Source organism: Oryx dammah, unplaced genomic scaffold (assembly GCF_014754425.2).
Source record: "Oryx dammah isolate SB20612 unplaced genomic scaffold, SCBI_Odam_1.1 HiC_scaffold_10, whole genome shotgun sequence".
NCBI lineage: Eukaryota > Metazoa > Chordata > Mammalia > Artiodactyla > Bovidae > Oryx > Oryx dammah.
The window spans coordinates 12,538,533-12,556,708 of NW_024070194.1; the positions used below are offsets into that span (position 1 = coordinate 12,538,533).

Sequence of the window (18,176 nt, forward strand, 5' to 3'; positions counted from 1 at the left end):
CGCTTTTGATCCCTGACGTTCTTTTCTGCTCACATGTGGTCTGGGCTGTCTCCTTGACCACAAGAACAAGAAAAAATGTGATCAGCTTATCTTTTATTCAAGCAGGGCTCTGTTGTTATCTCTTGTTCTGAAGCGTCACGGGGAGACTGTTTGGAGCTGCTCAGCCTGGGGCCCATCTATCTCCTGCCTCAGTCCCAAGCCCTGAAAGTGTGTGTGATGGGGGAGGGGGACACACATATGCACTTACACTCACTTGTGTAGATCTGTCTGCTGAGCGAATGTCAGGAGAGGGTGTGTTGTTTATAAAGTCATAGTCAACATCATGAAGGTTGAATAAGTCATCAGTCATAATTTTTAATTTGTTTTAAATTTTCAAATAGCATTAAGGGATCAATCTGTGTGACTTATCAGAAAGGGGGCCAAGTAGTCAAAGCCTGAGAAACACTGTTCTAAGAACTTGCAATCTAAAATTTGAAAACAGAAATACAAATATATTTGACAATCTTGGCGCATTGACACCCAGAATGATGTTGCTTTTAAAAGCATCCATCCCTGTGTGGTGGGATTTGGGTTGATTTTTTTTTTTCTTTGTGTGTTTTGTGTGTGTGCTTTTTTATATTTTCCAAACTTTCTAGCATGGAAATTAACTGCTTTTATAGTGAAAGAGAAAACAATACATGTTGTTCCATCATTTGGACTTCAACCAGAAATAGCATTAAGTAGACTAGACTTGCCCTCAATCATTTCAAATTATATTAATCAGTTAGCTTGAATGCTTAGCTTCTAGTTAATAGTATTTCCTGATTAACTGGAGGTTAATTGGAAAGCATTACTTAACAGGAGTCTTTCCACAGTCTCTTTCCAGTAACAGAGACTGTAGCTGGATGTTGTTTTGATCATCGAGGCTCCTGTGATGTCTGGAAGCTGCAGACTGAGCAAAGAATCACAAATCTACCTAAAGACCATTTCCTACTGTAGACAGAAGATTCCCGGGTCTCCAGGCCTACTCTCAAAGCCACACACTGTATGCTCTGCTTGTTGCTTGTCACTCCCCTACTCTGCTCAGTTTTTTCATACAAATGAGTGGATTTGACAAGTTGACATATAAGAGACCTCTCAGCTGTAGCAAGCTGTGTCTTATAAAATTCAATTAAGTTTTTCAGTCACTTACAAATTTGTTCATTAAATATTTACTGAGAATTTACTATTCCTAAGGACTGTTCTAGATATTTGGGATACCCCAGAGAACAAAAATGGATGAAGATCCTTGTCCTTGTGAAACTTGTGTTCTAGCAGAGGAACCTCAAAATAAACAATAGACTTTAAAAAGTTGTTATTTTACAATAACTTACTTATTGTAATGTGTTAGTAAATATTCTAGTATTGACATTGACATTGAAGTCGCTCAGTCATGTCGGACTCTTTGCGACCCCATGAACTGTAGCCTACCAGGCTCCTCCATCCATGGAATTTTCCAGGCAAAAGTACTGGAGTGGGTTGCCGTTTCCTTCTCCAGGAGATCTTCCCAACCCAGGGATCGAACCTAGGTCTCCCGCATTGTAGGCAGATGCTTTACCGTCTGAGCCATCAGGGAATTAATATAGTATGGTAGACAATAAAAACATACTGGGTTACAAACGACTGCAAATCTTAGTGACGTAAAAACAACCAGTTTATCATGCATGTTGATTCAGTGGATCAGGAATTTGGACAGGATACAGCAGGGATAGTCTGTCTCTACACCGTGATGTCTGAAGCCTTGACTTGGAAGGCTCCATGGCTTAGGGCTGAAGTAATCTGGAAGTGTCTTCACTCACATGGCTACCCACTGATGTAGGCTGTCATCTGGGATCTCAGCTGGGATAGCCAGCTGGAACACCTACACTCAGCCTCTTCAGGTAGCCTGGCTTCTTCACAGCATGCTTGCCTCAAGATCCTTGAACTTCTTCCGTAGTGGTGCAGGGCTCCATTGGTGAGCCTGCTAGCTAACAAAGTGGCAGGTGCATTACCCCTTGTGACCTGCACCTGGACACCACACAGAACATTCTTACCACCTTCTATTGGTTATAAGCAAGCAATAACTGCATACACTGTACAGAAGAGGAATTAGACTCCATCCCTTTTTTAAAAAATAATGTATTTTATTACTGTTTATTTGGCTGCACCAGGTCTTTGTTGCAGCACATGGGGTCTTCAGTTTTCTTTGTGGCATGTGGGGTCTTTTAGTTGCCGCATATGAGCTCTTAGTTTGTAGCACATGGGATCTTGATTCCCTGACCAGGGATCAAGCCCAGACTGCCTGCATTGGGAGTGCAGAATCTTAGCCACTTGGACACTTAGCCACCAGGGAAGTCCCTAGACTCCATCTCTTATTGAAGGGAGGGGCAGCTGCAAGATTCTAAAAGGTAATGCAAAACAGGAGCAATTGGAAAATATAATCTGTGGCTTATACAATCTTCCACAAGTAAGTACCATGGGAAGTGAAAGAGTATAAGGAAGGGAGAGGGTGTATTCCAGGAACATGAAGTAAAGGAGGTTCCAATACTAAACAGACTGAAAGGGCCATCTTTAATTATGAGATGTGGGTAGAGACTTTGTGAAAAATACCCAGAGGAAAGGAGTCCGGATCAAGGGAGTAATATATCTGGCATGCACGCGGAGGTCATGGATTGAGTAGAGTGAGCATGGAGGAAAAGTAATAGAAGGTATAGTTGGAAAAATAAAGGGGGCCTGACCATATAGTGCCTTATAAGCCATTAGAAGGACTTTAGGCTTTTACTCTGAATGGGATAGAAAGCCACTGCAGAGCTTGAGAAAACAAGTGATAATTTCCTGACATTTTGAAAGACTGCTTCTAGCTACTATGTGGAGAATGGAAACAAAGGAAGGAAAGTGTAAAAGTAGGGAAGCCAGTTGAGAGGCCACTGCAGTAGCTCAGTGGAGAGATGGTAGTGACTCACCTGGAATGTGGCAGCAGGGGTGGGAGAAGTGGTTGGACTATGAATGTATTTTAAGAGCCAACAGAATTTTCTAACACGTTATACATGGCAACTGAGAGAAACAGAGGAATCAAGGGGAACTCCAGGGCTGTTATCTGAGACACTGGAAGGATGGAATTGCCACAGTGGAAATGGGAACCTGCGGGTGGAACAGCGAGGATGAGGAAGGAATGAGGAGTTCCTTTTTGAACTAAGCTGTCCAACAGATATCCTAGTGGAGCGGAAAAGTAGGTAGCTGGATGTATGAGACTGGAATTTGGGAAAGAAGCCTGGACTTCGGAGAAAATATGGGGAATCATTGACATAGAGATGATACGTGGCTGTTCAAAGTCAGTGAGTATAGACAGAGATGAGGACCAAGGACTCGGTCTCACAGAATTTCAACTGTAAGATGTTAAAGCACTTTTCCTGGACCAGGCATTGTACTGGTCTCTGGGAACTGAGGAGACAAGATAGAGTCTTTGCCTTATGGGGAAAGTGAAAGTCGTTCAGTCATTTCCGACTCTTTGCGACCCCATGGACTATACAATCCATGGAATTCTCCAGGCCAGAACACTGGCGTGCATAGCCTTTCCCTTTGCTAGGGGATCTTCCCAACCCAGGGATCGAACCCAGGTCTCCCACACTGCAGGCAGATTCTTTACCACCTGAGCCACAAGGGAAGCCCAAGAATGCTGGAGTGGGTAGCCTATCCCTTCTCCAGCAGATCTCGACCCAGCAATCAAACTGGAGTGTCCTGCATTGCAGGCAGATTCTTTACCAACTGAGCTCATAGAGCTTATTCTTAGAGATGGGCATATAAACTGACTAGTTCACTGTTTAGCAAAATGTCACAAGAGAGGCTTCCTCAGAACACTATCCAGTCCCATCACTTCAAGGAAAATAGATGGGAAACAATGAACGCAGTGACAGACTTTATTTTCTTGGGCTCCAAAATCACTGCAGATGGTGACTGCAGCCATGAAATTAAAAGACGCTTGCTCCTTGGAAGAACAGCTATGACAATCCTAGACAGCATATTAAAAAGCAGAGACATTTCTTAATTGACGAAGGTCTGTCTAGTCATAGCTCTGGTTTTTCCAGTGGTCATGTATGGATGTGAGAGTTGGACCATAAAGAAAGCTGAGCACCAAAGAATTGATGCTTTGAACTGTGGTGTTGGAGAAGACTCTTGAGAGTCCCTTGGACTGCAAGGAGATCAAACCAGTCAATCCAAAAGGAAATCAGTCCTGACTGTTGACTGAAAGGACTGATGCTAAAGCTGCAGCTTCAATACTTTGGCCACCTGATGTGAAGAACTGACTCACTGGAAAAGACCCTGATGCGGGGAATGATTGAAGGCAGGAGGAGAAGGGGATGACAGAGGATGAGATGGTTGGATGGCATCACCAACTCGATGGACATGAGTTTGAGCAAGCTCACAAAGAGTCGGACGTGACTGAGCCACTGAACTGAACGAAGTGCTATCAGAGCCTGTGGAGGTGGGATGCATTGAGCCTCGCCTGCGAGGCTGGATGGCCAGTGGCTCTCTGGAAGACACGAAGTCTAAGTCAAAGGTGAAGTACCAGGAGGGAGCACAGAAGGAGATGAGACTGAAATTGTTAAGCAGGCATGGGGTTGGGGCAAGGGGGTCTTGTCAGGCTGAGGAGTTTGAATTTTACTCCAGGAATAATGGGGAGCTACTGAAAAAAATCAGGATTTTTTAAGCTGAATTCACATTTTAGATGCAAGTCTTTGTCGTAGACCAGAGCATGGAAACCAGAGACAGGTAGGAACAGTAATTCAAGGAAAGTATGAAGTTGCCTGAACCAGGAGACTGGGCCCTGAGCCCAGATAAGCCCACACTCATTCTTTCATATTGAGCCATAAAATCACCTTGTTCTCTTGAGCATGTAAACTTGAATATATAGTTTTTTTTTGTTGTTTTGTTTTTATTTTTATTTTTATTTTTTTTTAAATTTAATTATTTATTTATTTTTAATTTTTACTTTACAGTTCTGTATTGGTTTTGGCATAGATTGACATGAATCCACCACAGGTGTACATGCGTTCCCAAACATGAACCCCCCTCCCACCTCCCTCCCCACAACATCTCTCTGGGTCATCCCCGCGCGTCAGCCCCAAGCGTGTCATATCCTGCATCAGACATAGACTGGCATTTCGATTCTTACATGATATTATACATGTTTCAATGCCATTCTCCCAAATCATCACACCCTCTCCCTCTCCCTCTGAGTCCAAAAGTCCGCTATACACATCTGTGTCTTAAGTTCAGTGACTTGAAATAATGCATGAATGGTCCTGAACTGGGAGTCAGAATGCCTAGGTTCAAGTCCTGTCTCTTTCATTAAGTATCTGGGTGACCTTGGGCCAGTTACTCCTCCTCTCTGGGCCTCCCTTTTCATATTTATGCAATGAGAGTGAAGGCATTGGTCAAAGGGATCCAAAGAGTGCTCTGTCCGTGCAGGGCTGGGAGTCTCAGTAGGAACCAGTTGTCCAGGCCAGGTGGCTCCTCCATCCTACCCGTATCTCCACTAGACTTCACTCTCTGGGGCTCCCACCCTGCTAGTTACGTCTCAAGCCTTAGCTGCCATGACTGACCAGGAGGCCTTGTGTTCCTAAGTACTCAAGGAGGCCTAAGGCAAATTAACTGCACTTCCCATACAGATCTGAGTCTTAGAAGAAGCTTCCAATGGTGACTGCATGTTAGAGTTATCCAGGGAAGTTTTAAGAACAGCAATACCCAGGCCATCTTTCAGACTAATTACATCAGAATCTCTGAAAGTGGGATCCAAGGATCACTATTTTCTAAGCTCTCCAGATGACTCTAATGTACTTTCAAGGTAGAGTCACTGGTCTCAGGAGACCCCTGGAGTCCCCAGCACTTGCCTTGCTTGTGCCCACGGACCCCTCCCCTCACCTGCAGAATTGACTGCTGGTGATGTTCGTTGCCTATGGAAGCGTGTGGTGACCCCTCAAATCTACCCTGCTGTTGGAACGCAGCCACATTAAAGTCAAGGGGCTTCTGCACATGCTCTTGGATCTCAGAGTCTTCCTTCCTCCCCTTCCTATCACCCCCAGCCCAAATTCCCCCAGCTTCCCCCAGTTACAAACCAGAAACCCTAAGCATACCATCAAATGTTAACAGATGTTGGCTGGAGAGTTAGGTTTGTCTGTGAGTCCTAGAACCCCAGCCACCATCAGGGTCAGCTGAATGTCAAGTTTGGGAAGGATTCTGGGAAAGAAGATGAGGTGACTTTGTGATGGAGAGAAGGAAGAGAATTGTGTTAATCCCAGTCCAATCCAGGCAGCCTGTTGTCATAATGAATAGAACAAGCCCAGTAGGGAAACCAGAAGGTATCTGGTTATTACAGCTCCATTAAGACTATTTAAGGCAACAAGGAACAGCTGTGAGGCATATGATACAGCCTAATGAAGAGCAAACATTTGTTCATCTTCCAGCTCCGGGCAGACACGCTGTGTGCGTGGCTTGTGTGGGGTGAGGCCAGTGGCCAGTGTTGCCATCTTTGTTAGTCATCTGTGGGTGGTGTTGGGCGGGCAGCTTTGATGGAGTGTAACCATGGAGATGGATGTTTCAAATCACCCCCAGGTACCCTCTGCTCTGCTCAGAGCCACCCAAGCAGAGACAGAGCCGACCTTCTGCTTCTACAACTTTTTTTTTTTTCCTCCCTTCACTTGGTAAGAGAGTCACAAAACATCCCACTGTAGGTAACCTCTGGGTTCTGGTCCAGCTCTTCAATTTGCAAATGAGTGATTCTTGGGCAAGGACACAGGGAATTAGTGGCAGAAGCCCAAATCATGAAAGGGAATACCATGCTTGTTCTCCAGCTCTGGAAACTCATAATCACCAAAATAGAAAGACCTGATTCCACCTGCTTGTTTCAGTCCACCTTCCATGGATTAAAATAAGGAGAAAGTGGGCCTTTCTCAGAGGTGTCCCAGACACGTCATGTGGTTTCAGACTTGTAAGTTTTCCCTATTAAGAAAGGGCTCATGTGCAAGAGACTATTAACTGAAACTTTTCCTTTGAGCTTATTTTTATTTTTCCGCTTGGTATTCTGTTTACAACATAGCAAATAGATATTTTCTATTTCATTGGAACCCTCCCCAATCAAAGGAGAAATTTTGAGGTGCTACCATAGAAAACTTATCTCAACTGAGAATCAAGACTTGGTTCTCAATTTGCCCCTGACACGATGGGTAGACTTGTGTGAGACTCTTGCATCTCTGGGCCCATTTTTCATCTTCTGTGAAATGTTTGATTATATATCATGGATTCCTGAAGCCTGATGATGTATGCTTATGCTTCATTTGGCCAGAAACATTTATTGAGTACCTACTGAGTACCTTACACTGAATAGAGTACTGGGCATAGTTAGAAAGATACAAACAGTAAAGACCCTACTTTAAAGGAAGCACATGGTCTTACCACACCAGGTAATTATATAAAAGAACTCTAGTTAGCATGCTTTGAGAAAGGGCAGTCCAGGGTGAAAGCAGGTTTTGTTATTTAGTTTTGCTTTTTGTCAGTTATTACTTCAAGAACAATCAGCAATTTTCTAAAAGCTGAGAACACTGAGTTGAGGAAAAGTAGAAGGCTGGGTTGAGAAAAAGCATGTGTGACAGAGCAAACCACACATTTAGGGGGCTCAGAAACATAAAGGGATTGAAATATTGCAAGTCACCTCTTACATGGGAAACAAAGATTCCTGTCTAGGAAACGAGAAAACTCAAAGTGAAACTAGTTGGGGAGAAAAATAGGAAGTTTTCACAGTTTTCCTGAACAGAATTAACCAAAAAAAAAAAAAAAATTAACTAACATGGCCTTTGCCAATCCACCCCTTAATTCTAGCTGACCTCAAGTTTAGGGGAGAACTGTTGACCCAGAGACACCCTCCCAGAAGCTCACATGTGAAGATGGAGAAAATGTGTGGACAGGGCCAACAGGCTATAGCCTGGAATGGGATGCAGAGATCACAGACTCAGGGATGAGAAGAATAGAGGTATCCTAGAATGAGCTTTCCCAGCAAACTATAGGCCTCTTGGAGGTAAAGCCAGCATCTTGCTCTTTTCTCTTCTCCGAAACATCTGGAAAATAGTATAGTAATGCCAAATATTAATGTAATTGATTTGCAAAGTACTGGTGAAAACAATTTATGGATGAGAATAGTTCTATCCAGGACTTCCCTGGTGGTCCAGTGGTTAAGAATCTGCCTGCCAGTGTAGGGGACACAGGTTCCACTCCTGATCCAGGAGGATCCCACATGCCACAAGGCAACTAAGCCTGTGCACTGAACTGCTGAGCCCACTCTCTAGAGCCCACGAGCTGCACCTGCTGAGTTCACACACCCTGGACCCCATACTCAGCCACATAAGAAGCCTGAGTTGGCTGGATGGCATCACTGACTCAACAGACATGAGTTTGAGTAAACTCCGGGAGTTTGCAATGGTCAGGGAGGCCTGGTGTGCTGCAGTCCTTGGGGTCACAAAGAGTCAGACACAGCTGAGCCACTGAACTGAGCTGAACTGAACACCAAAAGTAAAGAGTAGACCTCACTCACCTCAGCTAGAGGTACCCAGCATGCAGCAACAGAGACCAGCGCAGCCCCCCACCCCCGCAAAAAAATTATTTTTTAAAAAAAAAGAATAGTTCCGTTTAGAAAGTTAAAAGGCAGTATTTCTTAAAGAAACCGACACAGAAAGACCCTTATATCCATGGGCTATCTCTGCAGGTGTGTAGAGTGTCTTTAGGGTCAGTCTTCCCCAGGAATTTGCTGTTTTCATCTACCTTCCTGCCCAAAGCAGTGGTCCTTTTTTATTTATATGCATGATTTTATTTATTTATTTGTGTGTGACTTTGCTGGGTCTCCCTTGCTGCGTGGGCTTTGCTGTAGGTGTAGAGAGCAGCGGCTCCGCTTCACTGTCATGCAGAGGCTTCTTATTGCTGTGGCTTCTTTTGCTGCAGAGCCCAGGCTCTTGGGCAGCTGGGCTTCAGCTGTTTTGGTTCCCAGGTTCTAGAGCACAGGCTCAGTCGTTGTGGTACACAGGCTTAGTTTCTCTATGGCGTATGGGATCTTCCCAGACCAGGAATCAAACCCGTGTCTCCTGCATTGGCAGGCAGATTCTTTGTGACCGAGCCACCAGGGAAGTCCCTAAGACACTGGTTCTTAAGCTGTGCTATGTGTCAGAACCACCCGGAGTTAGTAAAGAACATTGAGACACTGGTTCATTGATGCAGGACAGGGTGCAGGCCTCTGCATTCTACCAAATTCTCTAGACTGTCTGGATTCCTACCAAAGTGTGAGAACCACTGACCTAAAATTTGTCATTTAAAGGAAATTGTGAGATGATTTGGGAGAATGGCATTGAAACATGTATAATATCATGTAAGAATCGAATTGCCAGTCTATGTCCGATGCAGGATATGGCACGCTTGGGGCTGGTACGCGGGGATGACCCAGAGAGATGTTGTGGGGAGGGGGGTGGGAGGGGGGTTCATGTTTGGGAACGCAGGTACACCCGTGGTGGATTCATGTCAATGTATGCCAAAACCAATACAGAATTGTAAAGTAAAAATAAATTAATTAATTAAAAAAAAATAAAAAATAAATAAATAAACATAACAGAAATAAACAAAAAAAATAAATAAAGGAAATTGTGTCGCTTTTAATGGGGCCCTTTAAAGAGAGCTCTGTGGCTCTCTGTGCAGACACACGTTCAACTATTCTGCTTGTTCCAAGCTTCTGTCACAGACAAATACCCGCATCTTGCTGCCATCTGATTTTCAACTCAGCATCTCCTGCCGAACTCATAAATTACCGTCTACTTAGTGACACGGCACACAATAATATTTGCTCTCCTGATGCCACTCTGAGCAGACGTCATTAGTCATCCTCCCCTGCCTTCTCAGTCCACATTTATAATCTCTGAGGTGTGCTCTTTTCAGCAGAGGAGGAGGCATTTTTTGAAAGCATGGCCTCTGCCAGGGCCACTGCTAACTCAAAGAGCACCCTAGAGTGAAATAGCAAAAACTACACCTGTCTCAAGATACTTGACTTTATCACCTTCTGGAAAATGTTCGTAATATGTACAGAAATCTCTCGTGCCTACCAGATGCATGGTGTTCACTTAGGTGTGATGCTTTTGAGTTATGTGCAACCTGTACAACCATCCGTGGCGTCTCTTGCCATCCATCAGCTAACCATGGTCTTCAGTAAACATGGGTATTTATCAAGCTCTTGGACCACAGTTGAGACCAGACCTTAGGCTTCCAGTGACTGATGAAACTCCTTCTCACTCCCTGAATATGTGTCTTGCCTGTAGCTAGGGTGACCAACTTGTCCCAGTTTGTTCAGGGTGATCCCTGTTTTTTTTTTTTTTTTTTTTTTTTTTTTTTACTTTTATTTATTTTTTTCCAAACTTTTTATTTTGTGTTGGGGTATAGCCGATTACCACCTTTGTGATAGTTTCAAGTGAACAGTGAAGGGACTCAGCCATCCATTTACATGTATCCATTCTCTCCCAAATCCCCCTGCCATCCAGGCTGCCACATAACGCTGAGCAGAGTCCCATGCACTGTACAATAGATCCTCATTGGTTATCCATTTTAAATATAGCAGTGTGCACGTGACCTCAGGATAGTCACGGTTTTAAACAAAAGTCCTGCATCCTGGGAACCCCTTTTGTCTGAGGCAAACCAGGAAGGATGTTCAGGGAGCCCCCTGTCTTTGATCTGGTGACAGTAAACTGTATGTTTCTGCTCAGTAGGAAGCAGGAGAATGAATTCTGGGAGTGAGCCCAGGAGGCTAGATCGCTTATCCTTGGGGCAGAAGAGTCTGGACACCTGTCTTGTGCCAGCGGCCTGTGAGCACGATCCCTGGTCATCACTAATCATTGTAAAACTCCAGGGGTGTATTTTTTTTAACTTATTAATGCTACAATATTTATTGGGGGGATGCAGTGTGTACAGTTCTGTGAGTTTAAACAAATGCATGGAGTCATGTAAACACCCAAACAGTCAGGACACAGAAGAGTCCATCAGTGAACGATTCCCGTGCTGCCCAGTGTGGTCAAGTCTTCCCCTCAGCCCCTCACCTGAAGGTTTCATCATTGACTTAATTCTCAGAAAAGTCCTTTGAGACTTGGAGTGGTGAAATGATTGGCAGTAAAAATACCCAAACACTCTAGTCTGTCTGCCTTTTGCAAAGCTCTGCCTTTCCCTGTCTCATATGCATAGCAAGAGACTTTTTTTTTTTTTTTTACACTATACGTGAATGAAAGACCCAGGTAAGATGGCTCCTCCTTGTTGAAGACTGTCCAGGGTCTTCCCTGCACCAGGAGAGTGGAATCACGGGGAGAGTCATGGGAGCTCCTGCCCAGGGAAATCCTGGCAGGGTGGGCTCATCTTGGAGGAAGCAAGCCCTCAGCTGTGCCCTGGAGTGTCAGCCAGGAACCGCCTGGTCAGCAGTACCTGGGCCTAGTTTTGCTGCATCCCGGCGCATATCATATCCAGTTATCTCCAGGGATACAGCCAGGCTGAAGGGGGTAAGGAGGGCATCGTAGCTGTAACAGAATCTAAGGTCAGTGGATGAACAGGTGAGAGAAATCGAACAGGGCGCTCTCAGCTGTGGATCGGAGGTGAGCTGCTCTTGGAAGCCCTGTGTCCTGATGTCTCACTGTTGGGGGCCTAACTCAAGGAGGCTTGAGCAGAGTGTCCAAAGAAGGGTGGCAAGTTTCAGAAGAGACTTTCATATTTCAATAGGACCAAACCAATAGGAAGGAAGAGGAATCAGCCAGGCAAGCATGAGGGCCAATTCTCAGTTCTAACGGGAAATTGAAGTGTGAATGGGGGAGACCATGGTAGCTTGCAGAGTGCTGTGATTCAGCAGAGTCGGGCAGTAGAAGCCTGAGACGTGGTCAGGGGATCTGAGCTCCCCCTGGCTCCAGAGGACCTCAGCTTCATGACTGGGAGGGATGGTGGGTGGGTGGGTGGAATGCAACCAAAAGAAGAGTTGATCTGGGACAGGTAAAAGGTGATAATCTTATCCTGCAGTCTATGAAGCCTGTCAAGGATAAAGAGAGGGTTCAAGAGGCAAGTGCTCTTAGCCACTTGTCACGATGCTGGTACTGGTTAGCCTCCCTATTTAAAAAAAAAAAAATGTCCAAAGCATACCCGTTGACTTAGAATATCTCGTATCTTTGGCTGTGGTCCACAAGACCTCAAGTGAGCAACACACCATCCGCATGACATGTCACTTACATTCTCTCAACTCTGGAGAGCCTCCCTTCAAGTTCCAAAACACACCAGCCTCATTCCATCTCAGGGCCACTGTACCCACTGTCATTCTGGAACATTCTTCCCCCAGCTCTTGTCATGGCTGGCTTCTGCTTATCATCTATTTTTCAGCTCAACTGTGAGACCTACTGGAGTTGAACAATCTAGACTTAGGAACTGTGGGACATCTCAGGAAGAGGATGTCAGAAAGGACTTTTAGGACGTGGGCTGTGTTAGGCGATGTGGGGCTTTGTTCTATTGGGCACCATCAGGAAGTGGTAGGATTGGGTACCTTAGTCAATCTTATTAGAAGGGGCACAAGCTCGAGGCTAAAGCTGAAATCGGCACCAGGAGCAGCAGTCACTCATAAGAGCCAGGATAGGGGTGGGTTTTGGCTTGGACAATATTCCTGTCTTTGTTTATGTTAGAATAGGCTTCCATGGTAGCTCAGATGGTAAAGAATCCACCTGTAGTACTGAAGACCTTGGTTCAATCCCCGAGTCAGGAAGATCCCCTGGAGAAGGGAACGGCTACCCACTCCAGTATTTGTGCCTGGAGAATTCCATGGAGAGAGGAGCCTGTTGGCCTACAATCCATGAGGTCAGAAAGAGTCAGACACAACTGAGCAACTAAGCGTAACTACAGAGTGGTCATGTTTTTGCCGTGCTCCGTCTGGGTCTCAGAGTTGCCTTGTGTGATGTTGGCATTCAGGGAAGTTATGTTCAGCAGGAAAGCACCAAGGTCCAGCTGGGAGTGCCCGGCCAGCTCCCCGAAGTCAGGGGCTGCGCTTTTCCTTCTCAAATGTCACTTTTTCAGAGTGCTGCCCAATTCAGCCAGCCTAACTGGTCCCTTACCCTGAGTTGCTGTCTATCCCAGGACTTTGTTTGCTGCCTTCGTGGCACTTGTCATAAGTAAGGTTTACCGTGTTTCTTGTTTGCACCTTCATGCAACTAGGACAGAAAGCCCATGAGATCTCGTCTCTCATGTCCATTTGTATTATTTCTAGGACCTAGCATAGTCCTGGCACTCAGAAAGAAAGGAAAGAAGAAGGGGTAAAGGAAAGATGAGCTCACCTGATATGTATTCTTGGGTCAGTCGTTTCCTGTTTCCAGACTTCACCGTGCTGATATGAGTCTGCTGTTCGAGCATTCAATGGTTGCTACAGCTCAGACCTCCAGAGAGGCAGGCACCCCCAAATGTACCTTGTAGGACCGAAAAAAACCTGACTGCCTGAGAAAAGCAACACTAGAGGAGTTGGAAGCATTTCCATGCTCAGGGAAAAGTGTAAAAATAGAGCTCAACACTCTCAGGAGAAGTGAGTGAGAAAAGGAAAGTGGAGGTTGATAATGGACGAATATGATGAGATGGCAATTTTGGTTTCAAAAGAATGTGATTAGCTCCTAATGACTGCCACCATTCCCTGGTCAATCTACTGTAACTAGCCACTAATGCAAAAATAATGCCCCTCAGCTGGCTCACTTTGAAGATGGAGAGGAGTCTCCCTTTCATACTTTTACCCCCTCATGTTTTTTCCCTTCCTAAGATTATCCCCTATTAGATTGTAGCTCCCTAAAAATGGAAATGGATGTGTGATCAAAGTCTGCAATTTAAGGAGTCATAACCACTCCCTACTGGACAGCTCCGTGGTGTTTCCTCTCTGCCTTTGTCAACATCATCCCAGCCCCCCGGGCTCACCCATTCTCCATCCCTGACCAGGGGAACACAGAGGCTCCCAGAGCTGTGCTAGCAGTCTGTGTGGTCTCTACGGAGAAGTGCCACTCAGCACAACTCATCAGGACCATTTAGGGTTTTTCAGAGGAGATCACCACACTGAGTTTATCCTGAAGAGCACGGCCTGGATAAGGACTGCTAAACTATGCCATCCCGGGCCCCAGGTGGACATGCCTGTGTCCACCCAAGGGGTGGACAGGGACATTCATTAACCTCTGCAGTGTTGCAGTGCAGAGGGAGCATGCGAGGGCCTCATGGACCAGGGCAAAGGCATGGAAACAGGGTAAATGAAAAGCCCCAGTGGGTCTGTCCAAAAGTGAAGCAAAAAGCTTTTGTGTGTAGTGAGCTCTCCATCACTGAGGGCATCCAAATAGCAGATGTTAGGGATCATTTTATCAGCTGCCTGGAAGCCCATTGTAGGAAGGAGCACAGACAACTTATTTTAAAAGTCACCTCCAGTTCTCAGATTCCAGGATCTTTGCCCTCTGTCTGCACAGCATCCACCTCACCCACTATTTTTTTTTTCATCTATCCATCCATTCATTTATTCAAAGGGGTTGATTCAAGCACATATGAAATACAAAGTCAGCATTGGTTTATGAAGATACCATCGTGAATAAGATGCTACCACTTACCTAGAGTAAGTTACCTAGATAAGATATTCAAATCATCAGATGTAAACAGTCCGTATAATAACAGAAGTAACTGACTAGCTGGGACGCAGTGGCATGGTGGGAAGGTAAGCGAGGAAGGTTTCACAAAAGAGAAGGTGCTTGAACCAGGTTTGGAAGGATATTTAAGAGTTTTCCCAGGAAGACTCGGGTGGGAGAAAATTTCAAGCAGAGGGAACAGCATGTCTCTAGTCAGTCTCGAAGTTTGTAACACCTGGAATTGTCTGTGGCATTGTGTTTAGTTGCTAATCATTGATATATTGATTTAAGGGTAAGCAGTGAGATTGGAGGGGCAGACGGGGTGAAATCATTAAGGACCTTGTATTGAAGAGTTTGGAATTTATCCTGAAGTCAGTGACGGGGGAGTAACTGGGTCCTATCCACAGTTTAGGAAGATTTATCTGATTATACAGGAGAGTGGACTGGAAGAGGCAACACCAAGGCCAGAGGAGGCTTGTGGGGAAGTGTTTCTCCAGGTAAATTCACTGTTTGCAAGGATCATGGCCGCACATTAGAATCACTTGGGGAGTTTTAAATACTACTGACGTCTGTGTCCCTTAGACGCTGATTTAGTGGTCTAGGGTAGGGCTACAGCTTTGGGAGCTTTAAAGATTCCACAGACAATTCTAATGTTCAGCCATGATGAAACCTTAAGCTAACTGTAACCTGAGCCCTGGCACATAATAGGTGGCCAGCAGATTTTTATTTAAAAAAAAAAAAAGAGTATGAAAACATTCACCGGGTGCTCTTCTTGGTTTCACACCACTTTGGGTGGATGTAATTAATTAGATAAACATCAGAAAGTCCATTGCTATGACTGAGACCAACTCATACCACCCCTACAAAGACCCAGGAATATAGAGGCCTGGCAAGTTGCCTGAAAGAGCTGGGATGAGAGGATAAGGCCAAGCGCTGGAATCTGGCTTCTGAGAGTTCCATGCAAAAGCAGGAACCATTTGCGTTCTACAGATGGCCTGTGCTGGTGATGACAGGGATGCAGGGTGATGGTCAATTACAATGAGGAGTAAGCAGAGGATGAAGAGGAGAGAAAGGAGACGCAAGTCCTCCACTTGCAGAATGAGCACTCTCTTATCTCCCTAACGCTTTTTTCATACACAGATTTAGCGTAGAGCCTCGTGCCTCGTGTTTGCTTCTCGAGGGTACAAGTCGAAGGGTTTCTGACACCCAGAGAAATACATTCTGATCAAGTAATAGCTGGGAAGGTGCCCTGTTATCCCAGTCTAAAACCCTGGGCAAAACTAAGTTGGAGAACATGGCTTAGCCCAGGCAAGCACCTCTCACCCCATCTCCATTCACTCTGGAATGGCTTACAGAAAGGACACCCATTCTATCTACCCAACCACCGCCTAGCTGAGGAACATGATCATGCTTCTAGAATAAAGCTCAGTAAACTACAGCCACAGGCTGAATCCAGCCCAGCACTTGTGTTTGTAAATCAGCTTTTAGTGGAACACAGCCACACCCGTGTGTTTGCATTGTGTCTATGACTGCGCTCACTTTCACTCCACAACACCGGAGTTGAGTTTGAGTCCTTGGAACAGAGACTCCCTGACTTACCAGTCCCATACCGCCTATTATCTGACCCACTATAGAAAAAGCTTGCCAACTCCTTCTCCACGAAAAGACTCACCTAGGCTGGCTTGAAATAGACATAGGAGACTGGAAGCAGAAAAGGGGGCATCCTGAATGGTCTGGGCTTGGAAGAGATAGTGGTCCTGCCTGCTTGTAAAACATTACCTGCTGAATGGCTTAGTTTCTGACCAATCGGGTCACAGACTCCTCCTTGCTCAGAATGTAGACCCGGTAAGAAATAGGTGGGCACAGTCAATGCTGGGCTATTCAGACGGCTGGGAGCTCCTCTCCCCTGCCCTGCTGACAGGGAGCTGTGTGGCCTGAGAGGTGAGAAGTCCAGTCTCAGAAGCAGTGCAGGGGCCAACTGAGCGGGACAGCTAGCTTGTCCTTCCAGAGGCAGGAGAAGGGCAGTAGTCAAGAGGTGATTTGACATTCACGCTTCTGAAGCCGCCCCCGCTCCCTGAAACGCCCCTCTTTCTTGTCTGTGAAATAAGTGACTGCTCCCTCCTCAGTGTTTCCATGATACTTGGCTGGTAACTGTTAAATCACTTCACACGGTTCTTTGCTTGTCTGTTTTCTCTCTCTCTTCCTCTTTTTAGCTAATTAATTAATGTATTTAGTTTTGCTTGCACTGGGTCTTCATTGCTGCACGAGGGTTTTCTCTAGTTGCGGCAAGCAGGGGCTACTTTCTAGTTGTGGTGCTCGAGCTCCTCATTGCCGTGGCATCTCTTGGTACAGGGCACACACTCTAGAGCGCAGGCTCAGTAGTTGGTATACAGGCTTAGTTGCCCTGTGGCATGTGGAATCTTCCCAGACCAGGGATGAAACCCATGTCCCTTACATTGGCCGGGAGATTCTTAACCACGGGGCCACCAGGGATGTCCCTATTTTCTTTTAAAGTATGAGTCTCATCTCTTCCTTCCTTCTCACTCTGACCTTCTGTATCCACCTTCCTAGTCAGCATCTCAGCTTGGATGTTGACTAATCATCTCAAACGTGGCTGCTGCTGCCACTGTTCTTATTATTTTGAACATGTTCAGAGGCGAGTGCTAGGCATGGTTCTAAGTACTTTATATACCCAGAACACAACACTTAATTCCTGCTTCCCCAAACCCATTTCTCCCCCATCTGTTTCTTCTCCATTTCAGTAAAAGATGTGACTCTCCACTCAGTTCTGCCAACCCACAGCCTGTAAGTCAGCCTTCACCTGTCTCTCCATCATATCCCGTGTCTGAAGTCGACGTGTTGGTGCCCTGCCTGCCTCCCTTGCACTCACTGGTCCCATGTATGCCTGTCCAGTGCCCGCCACCTTTGTCTTTTTGCCTAAGGCCTCCCTCAAGACAAAAAGCATGTGCACAGCTTGCCTACTGAGCATGACAGAAGTGCCAAGGGATTTCCTAAGAGCTGACCTCAACAGCGACTTATGCGAACTGGTGGGTGAACACCCCAACCTCCTCCTCCCTCTGGGAGGACAACTCGGAGGCATGAGATGGGCCCAGGAGATTAAGCCCAGTTGCAGTGGTTACTTGTTCGTGGATCTACCCTCTATTGACTTTCTTCCCTCGATTGTCTGACTCTTCCCTCAGCTGCCCCACTGTGTTCCTTAGGCTTACCTCCCAAGTAAATCTCATACTAGAATCCTTGTTTCTGAGTGTGCCTCTGGGGGGAAACCAAAACCTGCAATATCCAACTGAACGTCCTAAAATTAATCCCTCTTACTGCAGCCACTGCTCATCACCTTGGTCCAGGGCACCATCATCTCTTGCCTGCACTATTGCAAAACCTTCCTAACCGATCTCCCTGGTTCCTCCCTGGGCCTCCTAGAGTCTGCGTTCCATACACGAGCCAGAATGTGCTTTACAAAACAGATAGCAGATCAGCTAACTG

The 18,176-nt window shown here is 45.7% G+C and overlaps 1 protein-coding gene across 1 annotated transcript in view; it reads left to right on the top strand.

The window, feature by feature from the left end:
• Positions 1-18,176, top strand: part of LOC120869436 (receptor-type tyrosine-protein phosphatase T) — a 400,388-nt gene that overhangs the window by 304,731 nt on the left and 77,481 nt on the right. The gene's annotated exons all lie outside the window — the stretch shown is intronic.